The following is a 24,312-nucleotide window of genomic DNA, read 5'->3' as shown; positions in this document are numbered from 1 at the left end:
AGCTCACTCCACACCAGGGGCATTGCATTGCCTCACCCTCTGCCTAGACGTTTTTTCCCCAGTTAGCCACACATTTTCCACCTGACTTCCTTCAGGCAGTTACTGACTTGAAGCCTTCCTGGTGACCATATTTAAAAATTCAACCCATCACCATGAGGATCAGGGCCAGACACAGTGAGTGTTTAAAAACATATATTCATTTTTCAATTCAGTAAATGATTATTGAACACATCCGATATACCTGTACTATGGCTTGAAGGATGCCAATATTGGTAAGATTCATTTTTGGCTTCAGAGTGTTAAGTGGGGGTATAAACATAACATCACAGCTAACATATAGGAGTTGTAATTTATGCAACACAGTCACATATTTATTTCATTTGAGCCTCAGAAATAGCACTGTGCTGTGGATAAAGCAGATGTTTTACAGATGTTAACTTGGAGAGGTTTAATAATTTGTTCAAATGGGAAAGCTATGTCTCAAAGCTTGGTTTCCTACTTTGAAACGTTCCTTTTTTAAATTACATAGATTTAAATTCTGTTTGGATTTTGGAGAATATGATATATGAGCAAAATAAAGTCTATGCTCACAATAAATTTAAAATCTGTGTGGCTCATAGCTGTGGGATGAGAAAAAAATTTTAAAAACATGATGCCCAGTTTCCTCAGATTAGTTTATAATCTATAAAATGGAAATCATGCATGCACAATTACCTTAGGGGACATTAAAAGGATTAAGGGGCCTATGCTTATAAAAATTTTACATTATATAGAGAAAGACATTATCTTAGTAAAAGTAACTATTAATAATCCATATTTTTCTTATACACAAGCATATGGCTTTTTGACAGGAAATTCATGGCTGTTTAATTCTAACTTTGAAACTTTATTTAAAAAGTAGTGTGTGGTTTGATAACTAAAATATTAAAATATTTATTAAATTATTTAATAAAAAAAGAATAAAGAACACACCTTCCAGTGGAGTTCAAATTTGTAGACCATCCATCATACTGTTAAAAAAAGAAAAAAAATTAAGAATGTTCAACTTCTTAAGTTGATAGCTATTAAATTTTGAAAGAAAAATATGAAAGATACTAAGGAAAAAATTAAAACAGTATGAAACAAAAGAACTAAAAGACAATTATTTTATATCTAAACTTGGATGGAGAAATTGTAAAGTTAAAAAGGATGATTAATATATGAGAAATGGCATCTAATTAATAAAAACTACAAAGCAACTTAAAAGTTAATCTCCTTGGCAACATTTTTTATTATGACTGTACTCTTTTATAAAGTATAAAAAATAAAGTGTAAAAATTGATAAAGCAGATATTTATATAAAAAAGAAAATATATTTTTCCAAACTAGAATGCTAAATAAATACTACAGAAAAATTCACTCAAGTAATGCTTAACAAGGTTTAAAATAATAATCAATTACCAGCATTGCTTTGTAAGCTTACTCAAATATAAATATGTAAAAAAATGATTTAGTTACACATTTGCTTATTTCAAAATATTAATTAGGGGAGTACAAGTGTTTTTGTTACATGGATATCTTGTGTAATACTTCAGTCAGGGCTTTTGGTGTGCCCATCACCAGAATAGTACCCAATAGGTAAGTTTTTATCTCACATTCACCCAAACACCCTTCCCCCTTCTTGGTTTCTCATGTCCTTTACATCACTTTTTGCCTGCATGTACCAGTCTCTTAGGTCCCATTTATTAGGGAGAACATAGAGTGTTTGTTTTACCATTCCTGAGATATTTCATTTAAGATAATGATCTCCAGTTCGCTCCACATTGCTACAAAAGACATTATTTCATTCCTTTTTATGGCTGGGTAATAAGTACTCCATGGTGTCTGTGTGTGTGTATGTATACACACTACATTTTCTTTATCCACTCGTGAATTGAGGGGCACTTAGCTTGACGCCACACCTTTGCAATTGTGAATTGTGCTGTGATAAACATTCAAGTGCAGGTGTCTTTTGACTAAATGATTTTATTTCTTTTGGACATGAACGTGTATATATATATTTGCATCTTATTATACACTATATATGTACACAGGTTGTATACAGTATGTATGTGTATGTGTGTGTGTGTGTATATATATATATATATATACTGTGTATACATATGTTTATGTGCTATAACTATATGTACATATATAAAATAGAAGGAAAGTATTATACACATATATACAGTATACATATATTATGTACATTATGTACACTTGCATGGATTATAATATGATGTATATATGTTTATATACTGTGTGTGTGAGTATATACACATACATATAGATAAATAGAAAGAAAGAGAAAGATAGAGTTGGTTCTATTTGGAGAATACTGAATAATGCAGAAAACACATCATCCCCCCAAAGAAAACAAATACTAAATTCTATTGTAACCATGCTACTATAAGAACAAACAACAGAATTTTTGATGGACCATAGAGAAAGGAGCAAAATTTGTTTTCCATTCCTGAATTTTGTTTTGAACTGGAATAAAAGCTTTAATACAATATGCCTTGAAATTTTACTTGGAAAATAAACTGTATTTGGCTAGGATAAGAACAACCACATTATCAGTACTAAAAATTGGCTTAAGACCATAATTCAAAGCAGAAAATAAAAACGAAAATCAAAAACCCCACCAAAATGTATTCCTAATGGGTTAGACATAGAGCATCAGAAGAACATTTAGGAAAAAAGACTGAAAGTCAATGGTATTTTCATATGAGTAAGATTTGGTATTACCTTCCAGAAAAAGAGGTAATAAATCTTTTCAATGTGATTTCAGAGATAGATAGTTGGAATTCTGGAAATATTTATGCAAAATGGAAGGTGACATTTTAAGCAGAATGGATATGGAATGGGTTATGTAACTTGAAATTATTGGATAAGAAGATCTTTGATTAACTAAATACTCCTTTTTTTCCTCCAGACTAAGGAGAAACATAAAAGTCTATAGACAGAGCACTTCAGAAATACTTACAGTAGGATAGAACTGTAAGTTTTCTGGGCTTCTGTCATGATATCTCGATGTTTTTTGTTCATTTTTGAAGATTACCACTCAGGAATGAGCTTGAGTAATGTTTAGCTTCTGTATCTAATATAATAAAATAATCATTAAGGTCACCAAATGAACTTTACAAGTGAAGAGCTATGAAAAAGAATGATGGCCAGGTAGGCGAACATGAGAAAATGTGACCAGACTACAGAATGCAGAATTTTGTTTCATCAAAAGCACAAATCTTTTCAGCACCATTTCTGGCTATGAATACTTTGGGGAAGGTAAGAGGTTGGATGATTTGATATTTAGTAATCCTTAAAATTTTTATTTTTCATAATTGCTGTGCCGGTCACTTCCCTGTTTGGTTGCACATCTATTTCTTGTTTTTTCTTACTTAGCTGTGTATCATAGATTCTCATGAAGATTGATTTCTGGTTACATTCAACAAATTGTAGGTATTGGTGGGTGTGAGTAGGGGATAAGTCAGGTATTTTTCCACCTCTTACTCTGCCTACAGTGGCATTTCTGGCAGTGACTGTGTCCATGTTTGGTTTCAGCTCCTTATAGAAAAACTTCTGCTGTGGTCTAAGTGTTTTGTGCACTCCCATCCCCCAAATTCATATGTTCAAACATAATCACCAATGTGATGCTGTTAGGATGGGCCCTTTGGTAGATCAATAGGATTAGTATCCTTATAAAAGATGCCCCAGAGAACTGCCTTACCCTTTCCATCATGTGAGGACATAGCGTGATCGTGCCATTTATAAACCAGGAAATGGGTCCTCACCAGACACCAAATCTGCAGACACCTTGATCTTGAACTTCCAGCTTCCGTAACTGTGAGAAACACATTTCTGGTATTTATAAGCTACCCAGTCTATAGTATTTTGTTATTGCAGCCTAAATGAACTAAGATACTCCTATTCCGTGGCTCCTAATTCTGCCTGCCCAGTAGTGAGAGCTAATTCCTGTAAAACAGCCTTACCTCCTTGCTCTGGTGACACCACTCTCTCTAATCGTCTCTTTTGTCCTAGGAATGGAGATGTCTTCATGGTTGCTAATTTTTAGGTTGCTTCATAGTACTCACTTGAACTACTCAATTTTTACCACTTGCTTAACCAATTCTCTATGTTAAATTTCTTCTAGATGAAAGGACTAAATGGATTTATGTTTTTCTTATTTTACATTTTTCTTAAAAGCAGTCACATAAATTCCTTTTAAGAGAACAGAATTTCTCCTAAATCAATTTATGTATGATCCTACATGAATATTGGCCTTTCTGATTTCTCAATATCGGCAAGAATTGTCATGACATGTTGCACTTTTGGTTGTTAAAGTGCAATCCAAAGTACTCATATCATTATTGTTTTTCATGGTATTTTGCATTCCATCACTTCTAAAACAAATGCCTTAGCATTAGTCACCAAAAAATACTTTTATGTTATTTCTGTAAAAAGATTTCTCAAAGAACTAAAAACAAATCTACCATTCAATCCAGCAATCCCACTACTGGGTGTATACGAAAGGATAAGCAGTCATTATCAAAAAGACTGCACTTGTATATTTATGTTTATCATAGCATAAGTCACAATTGCAAAGATATGGGATCAACCTACGTGTCCATCAACCGATGGGTGAATAAAGAAAATGTAGTACATACATGCCATGGGATATGTCTCAGTCATACCAAAAAAAAAAAAATGAAATAAGAATGTCTTTTGCAGCAACTTGGCTGAAACTGGAGGCCACTTATCCTAAGTGAAGTAACTCAGGAACAGAAACCAAATACCACATTTGATCATTTATAAGTTGGAGTTAGGCTATGGGTTCGCATAGTCATGCAGAGTGGTATAGAGAGCATTGGAGACTCAGAAGTGGGGAGTAAATGGATGAAAAATGACCTATTGGGTACAATGTACATTATTTGGGTGATGGGTACACTACAAGTCCAGACTTCACTACTATACAGTATATCTGTGTAGCAAAAACCATGTGTATCCCCTAAATCTATTGAAATAAAAAACACTTTTATATTGTTTCAGTTCTGAACTGGGGATTTTTATATGTCACATTGTTGTTGATGAAGTGCAATCACAACAGGGACCTTTCCACTTTTGCTATGGATTTTCAGCTATATTAAAACTAATTGTGTTTTAGGGTGTTTTTGGTGTAACTAATTACTTTGGAAATATCCCTAGGCTGAGTGTAAATGTCAGTGTTAGAAGGAAGTTTATAAAGACATTGCATGTTCCAAATGAGTTCTATTAAACAATATTTCACTAGACACTAAGTGAATACATTATAGGCTCCTTATTGTACTGCCTTTGGGATCCTTGCCATGGGCTCACCTTATAGGTAGGATTAAAAAATAGTAACAGCATTCTAATAATTGTCATTGGAATTATCTCCAATGGTTTTAATAGTTTACTTAGAGGAAAAATCTATAGAAAGACTTTTTGAAATAGTGAAGTGCTAGGATTTATTTCTTTTATCTATGTGTGCCTCATAACTTCACACATATTTCAAACATTAATGTAGTTCACAAAATCCTCAAGAGTGTCAGAAATCTGGCCTTGTGCTGAGCTGGACTTTGAGTGTAACCCAGTTAGACCCTAGGGAGAGAGTGAATATTAAAAGCAGGATGCACTAAAAAAGAAGTCCATTGGGAGAAAAGCGACATTCTGTTCTGCCTGGATCTGAGCTCAGTGACCCAGATGTGGCAGAATGACCTAAGAGCTCCCAAAACAATTCTCTTACTTCCAGAGTGAATGACACCTGGGACTTCAAACCCAGAAAATCAGAGTTTACATGTGAGGAAAATGCCAAAATGTTAGCAGATCACATAAGGGATATCTCTGTACTGAGTGTTCTTATACATATATTTGAAAATTTAAATTTAAAATAAATTTATATATACTAAAAAAGTAAACATGTATGTGTATAAATATATATATATTTAAATATATTTACATCAATTTATTTTTGAATTAATTAATCTCAGTATATTCTCAACATTTAGAATCCTCTCAGTCTATTTATGACATATACCCAGATTCTACAGCCAAATATAGTACATATCAGAAAGTCGTAAGTTACTTCACCTTCAAATTCAGAGGAAATGAAAGACTACTCTTTATAGTCTTCTCCAAATTGTCAGAGTCCTTCTTTTGGTACTTATGGACTCTTGAGTCAACATTAGAATTCTTCTCAGCGAAGTAGCTGAGAATTTCCAGACTTTTATTATAAAAAGTTCTTCAGATATAATACTTCTTTTATAACACAAAAATAATCAATAAGAGTCAGCTTTTTAGGTTTAAAAAATTCACCCAATACTGGAGGGGTTTAAAGGAGAGATTTTGCTCTACTCTGGCTGTCAGAAGGTCAGATTCAATTTGATGCCACACTTTTGTTTTTGTTGTGGTGGTTATCTTAAAGCTTTCATGTAGTTGTAACTCTGAAGTGGAATTCCAAACAGCAAAGGAATAAGAACAAAAAAAAAAAAAAGTTTCACAGGAGTTCTAAAGGTTTCTATGAAGAAAGATTTCTTAAAGGAAAATAAAAAATGAAAAGCAAAACTAGGGCAAGGGAGTCTTAGAAGTTTTGGATTTTGAGTTATAAGCATCACAGGAAAAAATATTTTGTCAATCTTGATCTAAATTTAACAGGCAATATGCAGGTGGTAAAGCATTTTGTCAACTATCTGTGGGTAATGAGGCTTCTCTTGACTTTATATAAGTTTGCAAATCTCCAATTATATGCCAGAAATTCCATACCTAAATTGGAACTAATATTTGTTATTTTACTTGTTATCACAGACAGTTTGGTAATTAAACTCTATGGAGGAATTTACCAACGTTATAAAAAGTCAAATACAATTCTTAAATTAAATTTTCTTTTTCTATTTGTAAAGGCCAACTCATCTATAATCAGATACTTTCCTTATTACAGGGGTTTGTTTAGTGTCCTATTGATTCTTCAGAAATTATACTTAATGTGATATGAAAAGACTTCAATAACACTGCTCAGATTTGATGTTTAAAACTATATTTTTGGACAGGTGGGGTGGCTCATACTTGTAATCCTAGCACTCTGGGAGTCCGAGTCGGGAGGATCTCTTGAGCCCAGGAGTTGGAGACCAGCATGAGCAAGAGCAAGACCCCATCTCCACAAAATTTAAAAATTAGCCAGGTGTGGTGGCATGCACCTGTAGTCCTAGATACTTGGGTGACTGAGGCAGGAGGATCACTTGAGCTCAGGAGTTGGAGGCTACAGCAAGCTAAGATGACACCATTGCATTCTAGCCCAGGCAACAGAGCAGGGCCCTATTTCAAACAAACAAACAAACAAGAACAACAAAAACCAAAAACAAAAAACTATATTTTTATAACAGTCATATGGCATGATTGCCCCTAGGGAAATAGTTCTTTCCCTGATTCCTTTATGAATTGCTATAGTTTAGTGAAAATGAAAGAATAGTAGAGTTCTCAGCACATTTAGCAAAAGTTAAGGTGTCCTATTGATTCACACAATAACTTAGTGGTGTCTAGATTTATCTTTTGTCAGGGTCAACTTTGTTCTACACAGCAGCAATGTTCTGAGATCACTCTATAATGATAGCAAAGTGTAACATAGAGTTATTCTGTTTCATTTGCCTCACATGAAACAGAATGAAAGTCCAAAATGTCCAAAATGAAGGTTACTCCCTTTCTCTAAATATAATAACTACTCTATCCCGTGCAGCGCAGTGGCAGGGACAATGGGCCCCAGAACCACACTGACTGAACTTGCATCCTGGCCCTGTCAGTAGCTAAGTGAGTGACCTACACAAATTCCTTAGCTTCAGTTTCCTTATCAGCAAATCTGGAATAATGACATAAGCCTCCTTGTTATCATAAGGGCTGTTATAAGGATTAAATGAGTTAATATATTCAAACCAGCATTGCCCATCAGTGAATAATGGCAGCATTATCCACCTTGTCTTTCAAGATTGGAATCTTAGGGCCATTTTATCTCCCTCCCTTATCTAATCATAATCAAGTCTTACTACTTCTATTTTTTAAATCTACTATATCCATATGTGTCTTTTTTACTTTTTCCCTATTAACTTTGAACTTGGCCTATTGCAATTGGTGTCTCATTTATGGGATTTCCAAATTTCAATTTTCACTGTTTTTTCTCTTGATTGCTGCAGTGGTTGTCAAATTTTTTGAAAAGGCTTTATGTCTTTGTACAAACGAAATCTTTCATGAAAGTCCAATATGTACAAAAAGATCAGCCCTGAAATCTTCTAGTCGTTGTGGGAAGTAGGGGTAAGAATCTTCCCATTCACTCCACATTTTACCACATCTGATTCTTACACTGGCCTTGAGACCTTTGTTATGTTTTCACCTCTTCACATCCCCATCCTCACTGGTATTCTTTTGTCAAATAGTCTTATCTGTGGACTCACAGAACCCATAGTTTATACTATTGAAAATTATGCTGACATTTCTACTATTATGACATTTACTTACTGCTGTCCTGCATTGTTATTGTATTAACATTCTTTAACTGGACTCTACATATAAGAAGATGCATTGAATTTATGTTTCTTGTGTTTCTTAAAACTTCCAGCATACAATTATGTACACAACAGATACTTAATGTGTGAACCATAGATCAATTATGCTTCACGGTGATTTTCTGTTCCCTGGCCACATAGACCAAGAACCACCCTGACTCTTTTTCATGCCCCATACTGTCCCTGTGTTTCCTGGCCGTAGGATCTCTTCCCTGAGTAGTGTTCCACCTAGCCTGACTTTCGGTCTTGAAGGTTGAGTTTGTAGGATCTACTTCACTCCGACATCAAAAATCTGAGCACATTAGTTTTTTATGTCTACTGTGTTAAATTATCACAAACTTAGTGATGTAAAACAATACAAATTTATTATTCTACATTTATGTAGGTTAGAAACTCAACACAGGTCTCACTGGGATAAAGTCAAGGTGCCAGGTCAACATTTCTTCGTGGAGAGTCTAAGGGAAAATCAATTTCTGTACTTCTCTAGCTGCTGGAAGCCATCTATTCATATATTCCTTGGCTCATGGTCCCTTTTCTGCATCTTAAAAGCCAGCATGGACAGATTGAGTCTCAAATATCATCACAGTGATCTTTTCCACTTTCCTCTGCTACTGTGAAGGATCCTTGTGATGCATTAGATCCACACAGATAATCTAAAATAATCCCTCCATCCTAAACTCTTTAACATAATCATATCTGCAAAGTCCCTTTTGTCATGTGGGTAGCATATTCATAGTTTCCCGGGATTAGATGCAGATATCTTTGGGGGCCATTATTCTGCCTATCAAGGCTGAAACTCTTTATTAGGATGATATTGATGATAATATTTGCATTTGCATAAAATGGGTGTAGTTTTCAAATTCTCTTCTTATGTCTTACTGTATTTGGCAAAGGTAATTCTCATTTTTCTTATACTGATCTTGCAAATTTTCATTTATATGTCTAATATTGAACAAATAGTCCTAATTATATATCTAAGTCTCCACTACATCATAACTTGAAGGTGTAGATTATATTTTGTTTATTTCTGGGCAAACTATAGCTCATATTTAGTTTTATTGAGTTAGTCAAATTAATGACTGAAGAAGCTGTGGTTTAAAAGGAGTTATATGACTTATCTCAACTAGTATTTAAAATTGTTAGAGCTACAACTAGAACTAAGATCTTTTCAACCAAAACTTGGTTTATAAACCAAAATTCTTTCCAACATACCCCAGTCCTGATGATGTACTAGTTGACCACACATCATCTTCGTAGGGTTATTGTAGGTATAAAAGCTATGTTGATAAACAGACTAGAAAATATGTAGTGATATAGGTTGCATACCATTGTTATCTAAGGTAAATTTTCTAGGGTTGTATTTCCCAGAATGAAATTAGGGTGTTGGAAAAGGACAGTTATATCAAAATCTTCAATACAAAAATCATTTGCAGATTGTTTTAGAGGAACTCCTGTTGCAGCATCAAATTTACTAAAGTGTTTTTCATTTAGGTATATGATTATCTGATGTAAGTAAATGAGAAATAAAGAAAATTGAGGATTCAGCAGACTTTTTTCTTCTAATAAGTTGATAATATTCAAAGAATAAATTATTAATATTGGAAATTTGGAGTCTTTAGAGAGAATGGAGATTTAGAAAAACCAGGGATGGGCTGCTTTCAATACTTTTACTGGAGCTGTTAAAAAGCAGGGAAATTTTATGTTAAAGTATTCTTTACATATAACCTTTGTGTGTACACATTCATAAATTCTGGGCTGGAGAAGGCACCATTTGAGGTGGGAAACTTCTGGAGAAGGTCTGCATTAGAATCCTAAGACCTTTGGTATTGGTGACTTGAATGTCACCTGCTGGAACCAGCTAGTGACTTTCTGTTTTATTCTGTCTTTGGCTCCATTTTAATCATACAGAATAATCATACTATAGAGAGGCATGTGCCTTTTCTGGAGACAAATAAGACTAGCCCTTATTCTAGGAAGAGTTCTCCCTGGAGCTCCATTTAACCTGTGTTTTTCATCAGGTTGCTATGAAGACCTATTAGGGCCGAGGATACAACAAATTGAGTGTAATCACCTCAGGCTCTACTGCTTACAGCAAAGAAATACCTGTTTGGAGCCTGTTGGGCAGGATAAATGTCCATGGTGTTTAAAAGAAAAAAAAGTCTATTAATTTTGTATAATATGCCACAAAGGTGAAATGAGTAGAATATCTCATATCTTCTACACACACTTTATTTGCCTACTTGTATTGACTTTTTACCTTGAAGATTATAATTTAAGTTCAATTTAACTTGCTACCTAATTCTTCCAGTGCAATAGCGTTCATTTTCAGGAAAGTATGATGTAAGGTTTTCTGAGTCCCCAAGACTCTTGGGGGAATTTTGCATCTAACAAGTAACAATACCATTAAAATATGTAATGCAAATTTGTAGTTAAGTATGATAGATGAAGAAAGGTTTTTTTTTTTTTTCTTCCTTGGGAATGATCCACGATTGACCCCAAAGTAACTTTCCATGGTTAATCTTCAAGAAAGTTCTAGGAGACTAGCAGAGGACTCCATCAGTGATAATATGCAGTAAGGGTATGACTGTAATATGATAAACATAAGTGAAAGGCCACTTTCTTAATAGAGTTTAGAACAATCCAAGGCATTACAAGCTTTTTCTTTTTCACTTGTGTCTGGAGATGGCATATAAATCTGCACAGTTTTCTGAAGACTACTTTCAAGACAAAGCTAACATGGACGGATGCATATCAAGCAGAATTTAAGATCAGGAATGCAATTTTTATAAACTTAATAATGCCATCATTTGTTTGAAACCGAGTTGCTCATCTTCTGTTGCATGCATTTCATTCTGACCTTAATAAGAAAATAGCATATTTCTGTGTATGTGTGTATTTTCTTCTCTGAAGCTGTAATATAAAAAAAAGCATAAATCAAAGCTGTTTTGACAGATGAACAACACAATTTTGTAACAGGATGGAAATTTAAGAAAAAAAAAGAAAGAAATACTGAATAGCTGATAAAAGATGAGTTGGACTGGGAGGATTGATGTTAGAGCTGAAGGCAGCATTAGAGATTAGACGCTCATTGGCTTTTCAGCAGGCCTGGTGACTCATTCTACATAAATGAAGTTTGTGATATGTAATGAAAAGCTTTCTATCTTCACTGCAAGCAAATTAGCAGGTATTTTGTGGCTGGAATGTTAATGTTATCTTGCATTTGTTTCTGAGCAGGAGCACATTAACAGAGCAGATTTGAAAAGAATTTCACTTTTATAACATCAGGTGCCGAAGGTATTAGAACAAGGTCACCTCTGTAAAGTAATGAGGGAAAATTAGGTTATAAACATGCAGTGCCTAAAAATATATTCAGTCTGCTCTGCTGAGTGAATGCAATATAGGAACAGCCCAAATTGCTAATTTTCTTTTACTCTAAATGACACTCAGACCCCAAACTGAATTCAAAAAGTTAAATAATAAAGCCAGACAGGGTGGAGGAGGGTTACTGAGGCTCATAATAGACAACTAATCCAAATCAATAGGGCCCAAATATCTGTACACAGATACAAACTGCTTCATAATTCATAAATCAGGAATCCTGGAATGCTTTATACAACAAGACTCAGAGTTCCATATCATCTGTTTGGGAGAAATGCTATAGCACAGAAAGGCAGACAAAAAAGAAAGGTTAGACATTGCCTGCATTGTATGATGTTAACATGTAAGAGAAAGCTGAGTGGTTGTTGAGATACCATCAAGATTAAAAGATGAGCTAGAAGATAAAATAATAAAGTTCTTGAAAAGATGGGTAATGAAAGTGTGAATAATTCTATTCCTTTTATGAGTACATATAAAGAGACAAGGTGGGTAATGTGTATGCAGAAGACCTACCAGATCTGGGTAATCAGGTCTTGGGCAAGCAATATTCTTCTGTGATGGATTATTAGGCACCAATGACCCAACTTTAAGGATTCGGGTAATCATACCAGCAGCTTTCTTTGGACCAGAAACAGAGAAGCTGTTGTAGTCTCTCATCTTGCCCTAAATATCATCAGCCCACTTGCTTGACCTCTTATCCTCTGGGTCATGGTTTCTGCCTCATTATTCATTCCGACAACTAAATTAAAGCTTATTATTTTCCACTTCATCCTTCCAAAATATGGTGACAACATGTGGTGATTAAAATATGAGAAACCAATTCTGACCTCTGTCTACAAAAATCCTTCAGAGCAATATAAAAATTTAATTACTCGATAAAGCAATTAACTATAAATAAAAGGTGAAAGAAAATAGTGTTTGCAATTATAGCTAATAAAGTTTTTGTTGAACTAGAAATTTATTTTAGCGAGAATTTAATTGTAAATGAAAATGCCCTGCCAGTTATAAAAGCCACTTCCTAAAAAATCATGGTCATGGACAGGTTCATATTGGTTACATCCCAACCTGGAACTTGATGTGTCTGGAATTTCGTAGATAATAAAGATTTGTTGGCCTAATAAAGGATTGAACATCTCATCCAAATGTTTTATTTTACAGGTGAAAAAGCTAAAACTTGGAGAGAGAAAATCACTTGCTAACATTCACAAGGTGATTACTGACAGAGTTACGGAAAACTAGAACCTAGGTCTTTAGATTTGTGTTTTGTTAAAAACAGAACAAAATAAGTTTTTTTTAGTGACTAGTGTGGCCCTTCTCATGCAGGCTGATTGTTATTATCATCAATGTCTATGCTCTCTTCCAGGCCAATTAAATTCAGAGTCTTTTGGTTGAGGTGCACCATGCATATTTTTTCAAGTGACATAATCCTGATCCAGGACTTAGGAACACTGGTCCATTAGGAGATTCCATTAGAAAATGTTGCATTTCTTTGGCCCAGGACTAGAGTGCTATTTTACCCAAGGTAGTTTTGAGGAGAAAATCATTTTAGGGTTAATTTAATGATTAGCATAGAAAGTGTGCTGTATATGTTTGCAATACTACGACATGTATTTATTTAACAGTAGGACATGTATCAAGGAAAAAGACAATGTTAAGGTAACATGGGCCTCATTTTTGAAGCAGTTTTTAAAATGAGATGAAACTCAGAAAATAAATAAATTCTTGTCTAAAAGTTAGAGAGTAACAGGGGAACTATTTGAGCTCTAGTGATTACAAGATCAGAAGATTGAAAAATAACCCTGAGGGTGTGCTTTAGGATCATTTTTCTCTGAAAAAATATGGGAGATTTATGAGTGAGTTAAAATCATTTTTTATGTGAAATAACTCCAACCCAGGAAGAACATTAGGGTAAAGTAATATTGGTGGGAGGAACATTTTTAAAGAGGATATGTTCTTTACACATATTCTAAAAGCTAACCATTTACCACTGAAAGAATAAAAAACATCTAATAAATTAATGCAACAACTATTTGGAAGCCTAACAACCAAGCAAATTCTTAGTCAAGATAGTGTAAGGGATGAGATAAGAATACAAAGAAGATCAAAGTAGTCCTGGAACTCAAAGAAATAAATATTATCCAGATATGACAAATACTTTGAAAGCAAAATATCAAAACAAGAGATAATTTATAATCCACTTGGTCATGGTGGATTATATTTTGATGTGCAGCTGAATTTGGTTTGCTAGGATTTTATTGAGAATTTTGCATCTTTTAATATATTCATAAGGGATATTGGTCTGTAGTTTTCTTTTTTTGTTGTGTCCTTTTCTGGCTTTGGTTGATATTGACTTCACAAAAATAAATTAGGGAGAATTCCTTCCTTCTCAATGTTATGAGATAATTTCTGCAGTATAGGTACCAGTTCTTCTTTGTAGGTTTGGTAGAATTCAGCTATGAAACCATCTTGTCTATGACTTTTTTTGTTGGAAAATTTTTTATTGCTGCTTTAATTTGGTTACTTGATATTAGTCTGTTCATGAGTTCTATTTCTTTCAGGTCAGGCCTAGGGAGGTTGTGTGTTTCCAGGTATTTGTCCATTTCTTCAACATTTTCAAGTTTATGTGCATAGAGATTTTTATAGTATTCAGAGATGATATTTTATATTTCTGTGGTATCAGTTGTAATACCTCCTTTTTCATTTCTGATTTAGCTTATTAGGGTACTTTCTTTCCTATTTCCAGTTAATCTAGAGACAGGCCTGTTGATTTTGTTTATATTTTCAAAGAACCAATTCTCCCTTTTATTAATCTTCTCTATAATTCTTTTGGAATTGATTTCATTGAGTTCTGCTCTGACCTTAGTTATTTATTTCCTTCTGCTGGGTTTGGGGTTGGTTTGCTCTTCCTTTTCCAATTCTTTAAGATGATTCATTAGATTTTTGATTTGTGATCTTTCTATCTGTTGGACATAGGTATTCAAGGCTATGAATTTTCCTCTGAGGGTTGATTTTGCAGATTCCCACAGATTTTGGTAACTTGTTTCCCTTATGTCATTTAGTTTGAAGAATCTTTTGATTTCTGTCTTAATTTCCTCCTTGACTCTATATCCAAACCTATAATTTATGATTAATTATAAGCCATTTGTATATTCAAATCAATGCTTAGAAAATAAGTACATTTGAGAGTTCAGAGACAAAGGGAACAAAAGCTTTCAAATGACCCTCTTCAAGACAAAATATAAATACCTGAACATGAAAAGTATGTCTTTATTTATCTCTCTGTTTCTTGCTTTTTTAGTCTTCTTTTTCAGTATTTCCCACTTAATATAGCTCTTAATTCTGGGGGTGGAGGAAGGAAAAGGAACATTAAATGTTGAAACGGTCTTTTCTGACCAAAGCTTTCTCAGACGTACACAAGAGAAAAGATGCATATGGTTGCCTCTCTCATCACTCCAGAAGAGAAATTAACCAATATGATTTCGTTGCCTCATCCTGTGTAATTAAAAAAACTCAGGAATAGAAATACAAATACTACATGTTCTTGCTTATAAGTGGGAGCTAAGCTATGGATATGCAGGGGCTTACAGAGCAGTGTAATAGACATTGGGGACTTAGGGAAGGGTAGGTGGGTGGTGAGGGATGAAAATTACCTACGAGGTACAACATACACTATTCAGGGGCCAGGTACACTAAGAGCCCAGACTTCACCACTGTACAATTCATACATATAGCCAAAAAACATTTGCACTGTTAAATCTATTGAAATAAAAAATAATCTCCCTAAAAGGGGATAAATTATTATAAATAATCACAAATCAGATCATACTTTTAAAGGTATTTATTATTTAAAAGTTTCAGAATTTTGTCTTTTGAAAAGGATTCCTAGTGAAGACAATTCTGAAAAGAATGAAATAAAATGTGATAGTGTATTTATAGGCACTGCAATGTATAGCTCGTTCTGTGCTTATTCATTTATACTATCAGTCCTCAAAAGTAGATTGAGCCCAATAAATACTACTAAGAGATAAAAATGTTGTACGCTATGGTAAAGATGAAACTTGTAAGACTTGATCTCTTACTAAATGGAGCAATAATATTATGATTGGGAATAATATAGGTCTAGAACTAAGTAGAATACCAGAGATACGATTAGTGTCATAGGAGAAGTAAAATGTTCAGTGTCTCTCAAACCCAGCCCTCTTCAATGTTCCTTTTTAGAATGAGAACTATCTATTCAATTTTTCCATGTTAGACTTATAGGAGGCAACGCCAATGTCCCACTGTACCTCACTCTCAATTCTTATCCATTGGCAACTTGTCCATAACTCATATTGAAATTTTCTTTCTATTTTTGCCACTTTACTCTATGTCACATATTTCTGCATAAGTTAAACTTAGATTCATTCCTTTCCTACACTATTGTGGTGGCCACATAACTAGTCTCTGTGTATATGCTCCTGACACTCCTACAATCTCTTCTCTAAAATTAATGAGAGTGCTCTTTTCAAAAAGCAAACCTGGTTAAATCACCACTCTGCTTAAATTTCATGAGAGAAGAAGTTCTGTCTTTGCAGTTCATTATATCCCTAATAGCTAATGTAGTGTCGGGCAAAAAACAGTTACTCAATAAATATTTTGAATTAATAAATAATAGAATTACAAAATTGAGGGAAATATTTTGATATTCTTGCATACCATGAAACTTTAATTCAACTGAGAGAGCCTATTCTGCCCATTCTTGAGGGTACTGCCACACAAAGAGACTTTCAGAGTTAGAAAGATGATAAAATACCATTAATGGATCAAATGTGCCCTAAATATATATATGTGTGTGCAATTCACATGTTAATAAAATAATTATATATATGTATATTATATGAATTATATGTATAGATGTAATTATATATCATACATAATAATTATACATATTATTTTTATATATATCAATATATATTTAGGACCCATATAATAATATATATTTTATATGCATATTTAGGGCACATTATATATAATTATATGTTAATTATAATTATATTAATAATTATTTTTATTAATATGGGAATTTTTAGATAAAACTGTTAGGACAATATTTTTATATAAATATTTATGCAAATTTTATCCAATGTCCACCTAAACATATGAACATTATGTCACAAAGTATGTCATTATTACTACAGCAAACCTCTAGTGGAACAAGAAAGAATTTTTTCTATTCATGGTGTAGTAGTCATCCAGTTTTAGCCATTTATTATATATTTCCCCTTTAAGTCCCAAATAAGACCTCAACTTCCCTTGGTGAGCCAACCTTCCATTACTTTCAGCCCTTGCTGATATGCTGATTGTTGATTCCTTTCCAATTTTTGGAATTAGGCATTGCCTTCTCTTGGCCACAGTAATTGTTTCAGGAAACAGCACCTGACACAGTCAGAGCTAATGAGTTGTAATCAGATATCCACTGGGATTATAGAACTTGAATATCAAAGGATATAAAGCTGAAGCTGTTGCACCCGTCTTGGCACCAAGAAGAGAATGGATTTAACACAAACAACATGGAGCTTAGTGCTTGAGAGAAATCACATCTTGGTGACATCATATGAGCCCCAGGAACAAGGCCAGCCTTTACCGGAACCGTTCTGTGTATGAGTTAAGAAAGTCCATTTTGAATACATTTTTTTGGTTTGCTTTTCTGCCACTGGTAAACCAGAGGGCCCAAACTGATACTTGCAGTATCACATAGCTTCCATATTCCCTGGGTGGCTGAGACATAAGCGCTCACCCCAGGCAACTGGACTCAGTCTTGAAATGTGATAGACTGTCTTCTGACCCAGGACAGTGTTTCCTAGTGAGTCAGTCAGGCTAATGAAGTACAGGCTACAACCACGGAGATGAAACCAGGCTCTACCTTCCAGACTCTGCAGATGGCATCTATCTAGTTTCACTGATAACAGCCTGCACCTGTTACCAAGAAAGCCTCATGGCCAAAAAGACTTCCAAAGTGAGTCCCTGCCCAAGACAAAAAGAGTGACAGAAAAATCCAAATCGACAAAGCATACTTCTGCTTAACAGAAACCATTGTCTTCAATGACCTTTATTTAGTGAATACTCAAATAAGGTGCACATTCAACAATTGTATGAGAAGTAAGAACAGGTTTTACAGCAAAAGAAAGACCCTTAACATTTTATGATGCATGTTAGATAAAAATGCAAGTATCCTTTTTAATTGTTTATTTCATTCTTCCCTATTGCATATTTTCCTTTCTCCTGTGGAGAAAGAGGGGCCAGTTGGGGGCAGTCCATGCTGTGACATGAGGACCAGAGGAAGGCAAGAAATGACATGACAGCTGCTGAACTCATCCATCAGCTGTCTTTGACATTCAAAATGGTGAAAAGCTGAAGACAGTAGTTAGTTACGTTACCATATCTGCCTGTACATGGGTATTTATGTGTGAAATGGCATCTAAAGAGGGCTTGTTGATCAAAAGAATTTGGAACATGGGTGAATAAGGAAGTAGCCTTGGGCTGATGAAAGAGTAGAAGTCAGAAGCTTGGCTGTTTGTTAACTGCTCCATCAGGGTGCAGTGATTTCTTAGATAAGAACAGAAGACTTGCCATCTTCTCTTGCCAATACAACTTCTAGACTGATATCTGCATGAACTTTGGAAACCATGTACCTGGTCATGCCACTTCCCTGCCCAAAGTATTGTTAATACAATGAAATGATAAACTTTATTACTGTCCTAATGGATCTTACTGTCAAAATGTAAATGATCATCAAAAATAACCTGAGTCATGGCCAAGTGATAAACACAAGAAGAAATGTGATATAAAATCAATAAAGTGGGTATTTCAATTGATGAATTTTTCATGAAAGAGGTTAGATCTAAATTGGGGCATATAGGAAGAATGGGGATTAAATAATTTTAGAAGAGAGAAAAAGATTTCTAGTTGGATCCTTGTGTAAACAAAGCTCAAAGAAATACAAGTGAAAACATTTGTCAACTGGTGAAAGTAAAAAAAGGAATTTGTGAAATAATATCTTTTGGAAAGAATCATCTAAGTATTTTCCTGTTATTAATCAACCTCATAATAATCATTTCTTGTAAATAAATTACCTGGGGGAAAATATATGTTTTAATTCACACTTGGACCTTTTGAGAAATTGAAAGAATATAGATACCTAGCTTATCATTCTTGATGATCTGTAAAACTTACCAAACCCAAAGGAATTCCAATTATTCTATTAAATTACTCTATAATTGAACTAACAACTCCACTCTCACAAAAACAGGTTCTTATGTCCAGAGCAGTATGTGAGCTATTGCTGAGTGTCTTAATGGCTCCTATGTTTGCCTGCATGCTCTCATACTAGTTTCCAACTAATTACTCTGTAAAGCACTTTGGGATAATTTGGTTGTGAATAGTATTGTAGAAAGCAAACACATTTCTTTTCTCAAGCATTGTCTCATGTTGGGGGCTGAAGAACTGCAAGCACTTTTTTTTTTCCTCAGCAGCAGATATTTTATGTTAGAAATAAACATTCTCAAGCCCTTTTTTAGAATGACATGTTTTTAGGTACAGGGCACAAAGACCTTTCTAAGGAAGCTAGAGAATTTAGGTAACAATGTTCCTTAAACAAACCAAAATTCCACCTTATATAATTAAGGGTCCTATTCTTGCTGACATTGTCATGACACAAAATATTTATTTTGTTTTAAAGTGTTTTATAAGTGAATATGATACATTGCATAAATATTTCTCATGAAATAATTATCCTTTTGATATTTATCACATTTGCATGCAGCAGACTTTTAAAGAAAGGAAAAATCTTCTATTACAAAGTAAATGTAAGCAAAATAAATTTTATTTTTTTAAATTTCAGAATATTACAGGGGTGAAAACGTTTTGGTTACATAAATTGCTTTTGTACCATTTGGGTCAAAGTTATAAGTGTGCCCATCCCCCAGATAGTGTGCATTGTACCTGTTAGGTGTGAATTTACCCATTCCCAAAAATAAATTTTCTGAAAATTTTTTAGAAATTAATAACTCTTGAACTGTTTCTCATCCTATGCCCAAGCAATCAGTGGGACTGTTTCAGATTTATGCCTTTCTCTTCCTTGATTCCTCTTCTTCAAGTGTTGGGAATGGGATTTGTGGAAATGGTTGTTTTGCACATACAGAAGGAAGTACAACCATGTGACATCTATGAAACTGACTCTGGTGCCAGGTTAGTTGTGATCTACTGAAATCTTCTTTGCATGACTTATATCTCCTGGAAAATGGAAGAAGGCCCTTTCCCTACTCTTTCATTACAAACATACCAGTATTGTGACTTCTACCTCAATTTCCTGTGAAAACAATGATGATTCATATTTTCCAAGAAACTGGAGTGTTTCTTTGTTCATATTTGAAAGTAGTCTGAGAGTTTGGGGAAGTAATTTACACTGTTAAAATTTACAAATATTCTTAATTTCATCATAATTTATTGACAAAGTCTGGATAATATTATCCTTCTACAAACAAACCTAGGCTGTGAGTATAAAGAACACAAGAGCAGAATGGAAATTGTGCTCTTTAAATGGGGTGGCCATTACTTATGCTGAATGATTAAAATGCATATGCATCTGCATGTCTTCCTCATCTAGACAACAGATTTCCAAATCTGCATGCCCAGTGAGTCCATTCGGAGAAGGAATTAATGGTTTTGTCCCTTTGATAAACCACTAACTGCTTTAAATTAAGTTTAATGATCCTTAGTGAGTTATTAGAGGATTGTTCCATGGTGTAATGGTTAAATTAGAGAAATCTCACAACAGTATAGTAACTGTATCCAAAGGAATCTGGAAATTGATGTGTCTCTAAGAAAGGAAGTAATTTCTTTATTCTTCTCAATGTGTCTCATATATTCTTGTTTTTTAAATGCACCTAACATTATTAAGAGAACATGGGATATTTTCTGAATATCAAATGGACTATCCCATGTGAATTGTTTCAGGATATTATACAAAATTCTTGAGTGTCTTGAGTACTAATGTTAAAACCCATTAAGATTAAAATTTTAAAATGTGGTTTTCTTTTATGAGATTTTACATTTGTAGAGATAAGGGAATTCTCCTTGATGTTTCTCCTGCAGCAATCTGTATTTGGGTATGTTACAAATAATATGGCAATTAGTATTGAGGGCTTTTTGTTAACTTCAAATTGCCTACAAACCAACTGCTGACACCAGCCACTGAGCTATGTACATAATTTGGGAGAAAACCATCTTCATGAGCCTGTGGAGTTATATGCCACTACTAATTGCAACACAGGGAATTCACTTTATAAATGATTGTGGTTATATTTGAATATCTTGACTTGGAGATATGAAATTTAAAGAAATATTTTTATTGCTATACATTGCTACAAATTTGGCCGTTGATAAATAACAAAACACAACCTAAGTTACAGAGGAGAACCAAAGTCATTGAAGTGAAAGAGAAAGTCCAGAGATTCTCTCTTCCATTCACTTTCCAATAGCCTAGAGACTGAATTGCAGTCCTGAGAGGCAAGTTGGGATTTTTAACTCAGTATGTCAATATGGCAAATGTCCAGAGCATGATCACAAAACAGCTGTTTTCCTCCATAACAGGGTGAATTATAGTGCATAGTGGAGCCAACAAACCCTCTTAGCATTTGTGCAAAAGGTTCTTTTGCCAGCCAGGGAGCAAACATCAACAAGCATTGGTTTTGGAAGAGTTAGCACCTATTTAACTATTTGCCCATGACAAAAGTCTTATCTATGAGAAGTTTTGTTAAATGTTTCTTTAAGTGTGTAAGATAGTGATAAGGAAGAGAGCACATAAGTGAAAACAGGTGTGGCATTTTCAGAAAATACCATGATTTTTGAGCCTTTATTTATAATTACACAAATGGAATCCTCAAGCATAATATCATTAATGCTTGAAATGCATCATATGCAATAATATAATCAGATCTAAACAATCAGGAAACCAATGGGAGACATCACCATCAAAGTCAGAAAATCTTAATGACCCTATAAAATATTAATAAGGGGCAAAGGGAATGCTGAATATACTTTAGAAACCTAAAAAAAATAATCACAGTCAAATCAAACAAGAGTTTTGGTTACTAATTGCAACAAATTTCAACAAATGGCAAAAGGAAAACATTTGAAAATAGAGAAAATATTGTCCTTCTTATAGAAAAATCTGTGAAGAAAATCTAACACTGTGAATTCAAAATTGAGAGTAATCAAAGATGAGCCCTATGCCTTTTTTTTTGTTTCTTTTTTTTTTTGCTATATCTAGACCGTGAGCTTCCATTCCGTATCAGAAGCTAGGGCTTTTATTTTTATATCTCCAGGAACAGTAACCAGTGCCATTTAAATTTACTTTCCTAAGTGTATATATTTCTCATAATTCTTTTTAATTTGTGATATTGGCACATAATCTCAAGGCAAATACCCTGATAAAGATGAAATTTATATGATCAGCATTTTTCTTAATTATTGACCTTTTTATCCTAAAACTTAAGTTTTCTGGGCCATCTGTGAAAGTTTTCAAAGTGCATATGGTTGGTTTCTACTCTACAGATATTCTAATTTCAGAAATTTGGGGGAAGAGTGGCACTTCTTTATTTTGAAAAAGATGAATCTGTTGTTCACAGAATTTTAAGAACTACTGCATTAAATTATTCATGAATTGTAAAGATCATATATTTTCCTCTGAGAACTCAAGCTCCTTAAAAGTAAAGGTCAGTTTTGTGCACAAAACGTTTGACCTCTGTAAGAACATGCTGCAACTCCACTGAAGCCAAGCCACATACAGGAAAAAAACAAGTGCAGACAGTCTGTGCTCATTATATCCCTCATTTACCTTTAACTCAAATATACTTCAGAAACATTCTTGAGTGCTTTGTTATATTCTTGCTCTGTGTTATGGACTGAATGTTTGTTTCCTTCTAAATTTATACGTTAAAATGCTAACCCTCAATATATGGTATTATAAGGTGAGGTCTTTGGGAGGTAATTAGTTCATGAGAGCAGAGCTTTCATGAAAGGATTAGTGCTTTTCTAAAAAGAGACCTGAGGGCTTGCTCTGTCACTCTTTCTCTTCTCCAAGTCAGGTGACAATACAATGATAAGACAATTGTCTGCAAAATAGAAAGAGTGCCCTCGCTAGACTCTGGATCTGCTGATGCTTGATTTTGGACTTCCCAGCCACCAGAACTATGAGGAGGAAATGTTTGTTGTTTAAACTAGACAGTTTATGATATTCTATTATTACTACCTGAACTGACTAAGATGCTTGGCTCATCTGCCAACCTGCCTACTGTGGCCTTTCAGTTCAGTGAACTAGTAATTTGCCTATCCTGCTTGACTACTATTTTTTCCTTTTGCAGTTATAATGAGTTTTTTCTTTCCTGGTTAGATATCCTTAGAATGGTACCTAGGAAATAGACTCTCATTCCATTTTCTTGGGTGCTTATTGGAATAAGGGCAAAGCTTTTCATTCTTATTCATTACTATAGACCTAGCACCTAGAACAGTATAAGTATAATGGCATGGCTTAAATAATATCTTCCAAAATTTCATGTTCATCTGGAACATCAGAATGTGACATTATTTGGAATTAGAGTCCTGCAGGTATAATTAGTAAATGATCTCATCCTTTATTAAGGATGTACTCTAAATTTGATGACTGATGTTCTTATAAAAGAGGAGAGGACACAACACAAACACAAAGACAATGTGGAAATGGCAGCAAAGATTGGAGTGATGTATCTAAAAGCTAAAGAATGCTAGGAGCCACCAGAAAGTGATAAAAGCAAAGAAAGACTCTTTCCTAAAAACTTCAGCAGGAATATGTAACTGTTCACACCTTGATTTCAGACTTCTAGCCTCCAGAACTCTAAGAGAATACATTTTTGTTGTGTTAAGCCATCCAGTTTGTGGTACTTTGTGCAGCCACTCTAGAAAACTAATGGTGAGTGTTCAATAAATATTTGTTGAATGACTGTAAATGAATGAATGAATACATTCTGTAGCCTTTATGTTCACAGCAATAGTTTATCAGCTTTGCGGGGACAGTTCTGGAAGGATTTTACAATACTTACACTTTGTAATAATTTACTTTTCAAATAGTAATTTGTGACCTAACAGTAAATATTTTAATGGATTTTGAGAACTATTTTAAAATACATTCGATAAAATATTATACAATTCAATATAATAGAAAATATTACAGAGTATCATGCATTTTTAAAGTAAATATTGTGTGAAAATTTTGTCTCAGTTATGTTTGCTTGCGTGTATGTGTGTGTGTGTGTGTGTGTTTGTGTGCATCATGTTG

Source organism: Lemur catta, chromosome 1 (assembly GCF_020740605.2).
Source record: "Lemur catta isolate mLemCat1 chromosome 1, mLemCat1.pri, whole genome shotgun sequence".
Taxonomy (NCBI): domain Eukaryota; kingdom Metazoa; phylum Chordata; class Mammalia; order Primates; family Lemuridae; genus Lemur; species Lemur catta.
This window is presented reverse-complemented; position numbering follows the sequence as displayed.